Raw genomic sequence first — 3,238 nt, forward strand, 5'->3', positions numbered from 1 at the left:
TTTATTTGGTCGTCGACGACTGCCAAAATATTACACACATCTTCTCTAGACCACCCCCACCCCCCACCCCCCCCACCCCCACCATATCAATAAGGAGAGGGCTAGAGGTGACTCGACCTATCAAAAGAGATGCACCTCTAACTTTGACCCAGCCGGATGTTATTTGGGTTAGTAATGACGCTCGCGCTGTGTGAAATCGGCTAGTCAGCTGTCGCTTTGTCCTATTGTCAATCACATTATAATATTGGTGTCGGCCCGGGACGTAGAAAAACCTATTTTGTGTACTACCGGTTTGCCGAATTATGAATGTCCCGGGAAGTAGAAGGAACTAATTGGTTTACATGTTCTGCATTGCAGTGTTAGCCGTCTTTTCTTTACCAACGAAATGAGAAGCGTTTATAGTCTAGCATTACTGTTCGAGGTAGCAATTGAGCAATGAAATAAGTCATTTTATATTAAAGACATCAAATTGAACATTGTTGATACATAAAAATATTTAAGCATTATATTTTCTAGAACTGGATCATATGTTGAAGCCAAAAAAATTCTTATAGCGCAGGCTAAAAAAGCAATGACGTTACTAAACAGAATTAGAAATTTAAATCTACCTATAGATTGCCAGCTGCGCATTTTTGATGGTACTATTGTCCCAATTCTGTTTTCCTCAGAAATCTGGGGATTTGGTAATAGCCAAAATATCAAACAAATTCAATTAAATTTCTTAAGAGACATACTGAGACTTAGAAAGAGTACCCCACTCCCTATGATTTATGGTGAATTGGGAGTTTTTCACCTAAGTATTAAGATTAAAACCAGGATGCAAAATTTTTGGGCCTCGCTCATAACTGGAAAGGCCTCTAAAATATCAGCAATATTATACAGAATCATGATATGTGAAACTATTAATCATGGATATAGATTTAAATGGTTAATTAATATAAAAGATACCCTAAACATGTTAGGCTTAGGAAATTATTGGTTAAACCAAAATATTACAAGTAAGAAAGCATTCACTCATAGTGTAAGTCAAAGACTCCAAGATAGTATAGGCTTGGAATGATAATTTAAATTCATATCCAAAATGTTCCACATACAGAATTTTCAAATGGACCCTTTCATGCAAAAATTATCTTCTATATTTACCTGAAAAACTACCCTCCCCCCCCCCTCCCCCCCCCCCCCCCCCCCCCCGGCTACGCCACTGCAAGTGTATCTACTTCCCGGGCCATAACCATAATATTAGCTGCATCAACCTGCTTAATGTAGCAATGCAATCGTTACAAGATGGCACTGTGCACTCTGCACAGGCCATGTTACCCAGTCGATTATTTTCTGGACGATGTATGCATCATTACAAATATGTATATTACGGCTTATTATATGACCACCTTGACCATGGAAATAAACTGTAACCTGTCCCTTAATTGGGGGGGGGGGGGGGGGGGGTCAAAAAAGAGAGTTCCGCTCCAAGCGAAACAAAATAATGCGAAATATCCATGTAAACGTTAATCACTTGTAAAGACGAAGCTATTAAGAATAGTATACTATTACTTAAGCCTGTTACACAAACATGTCGTTTTGATTTTAGCTAGTGTAAATATCGTTAGGATTAGTTTTGATCTATTATATGTAAACTTTTCTCTCTTTTTTTAAACTAGAACAGATTTCTCTACTGGCTTCACTTGTTTGCCACACTCTGAAAATAGTCATATGGCTTGTCTACATATCCTGACAGGAAACTGCCAGGGATTGGGGACTCCTCAAAAAAGAACGGATGTTCTGAATTATCTAAAACAATTTTTTTAGTACATATTGTTTACAAGACACACATTTTACAGTAGAATTAGAACCTAATATACAAACCCAGTGGGAATTTAAATGTATATTTAGTTCTTTTTCTGGGAATTCGAGGGGTGTTGCTATTATGTTTAATACTAACTTAGAATATAAATTACATAAAATGAAAAGAGATATTTATGGAAACTGTACAGTACTTGATATAACTATAAACGGGGAGAGGATCACACTTGTTAACATATATGGTCCCAATGATGACAATACAGATTTTTATGAAAACTTTTTAAAATGAATTGAAGGATTTGAAAATGATATGTGGGAACTTCAATTTTGTTATTAAAACAAATTTAGATACAAAAACCTATGCACATATTAAACATCCTAAACCCAGAGAAAATATATTAAAAACTTTCGAAACATTTGGTTTTAAGGATCCATTTCGTCAACTCCATCCGGAATTAAAAAGCCCCTCCCCCCAAAAAAAACCCCAAAACACCCAAAAAAACCCCAAAACACCCACAAAAACAACAACAAACAAACAAACAAACAACAAACAAACAAACAAGACCAGTCAACCAGGCAAGATTATATTTCTTTCGATTATCTGAAAATTAAATGACATTTCGTCGCGTGAGAATTAAAAGGTCGTAAGTGGCAGATACGACCTAAAACGTCTTTTTTTTTGCATATTTGGAATCGCCATCCCCGATTACATATTGTCAGAAAACATCGTAGCTGTGTCCCTAATAGCATCGCTCATATAGAAGGATTTAAATGGTCGTAAGTGAATCACAGATACCAATTTGCACGAAAATGGACGTAACTGACACATACGACTTTCCTCCGATTTGCTTGCTATCCATTATGTGAGCACGACTGGTCGTATGTGGTAGACACACCCTTTTTAAATACAGTTTGTTATATAATTATGTCTGACATAGGTCGTATGTGCCAAATACGACCCATATGCATTCTTTGTTATCGGTTTGTGATAGAAATTACAAATGCGAAGTACAATAGAGCATACATTATGTCAATATTTTTATGTGCTTGAATCCTAAAAATAATATGACTTTTGTCGTTGTAAGAGCCCGGTCTAATATGGAAAAAAAAATTGAAACTGCATGCAACGAACCATTTTGCAACAGACAAGAATCGTGTCTGTGTATATAAATAGGAATTGTAGTAACATTATTGTTTGTATGGTTTGCTATTTTATGTGCACCATAATTATAATAATAAAAACACTGAAAAACAAATATCTATTTTGAAGTTTTTTTAATCGAAGCAAAGTTTACAACATGTAATGTGTATCTGTAGATACAATTTTAATTCATAATAATGTTGTATGTGACATATACGACCAAAGTGCAAGCATAATTGCACTGATTTTGGATGTATTTAATTGTATGTTAAGGTGATCAAGTTCCATTTTTCAGCT

General features: G+C 35.4%; 1 protein-coding gene across 1 annotated transcript in view; it reads right to left on the minus strand.

The window, feature by feature from the left end:
- The window catches only part of LOC121388758, a 69,656-nt gene extending 69,635 nt beyond the window's left edge, over positions 1 to 21 (minus strand). The window contains exon 1 of the mRNA XM_041520252.1: positions 1 to 21. This exon is cut by the window's left edge and continues 305 nt beyond it. The gene's annotated coding sequence lies outside the window, so the exon portion shown is untranslated.
- Between the last annotated feature and the right edge of the window lie 3,217 nt (positions 22 to 3,238).

This window comes from Gigantopelta aegis, chromosome 14 (genome assembly GCF_016097555.1).
Source record: "Gigantopelta aegis isolate Gae_Host chromosome 14, Gae_host_genome, whole genome shotgun sequence".
Classification (NCBI taxonomy): domain Eukaryota; kingdom Metazoa; phylum Mollusca; class Gastropoda; order Neomphalida; family Peltospiridae; genus Gigantopelta; species Gigantopelta aegis.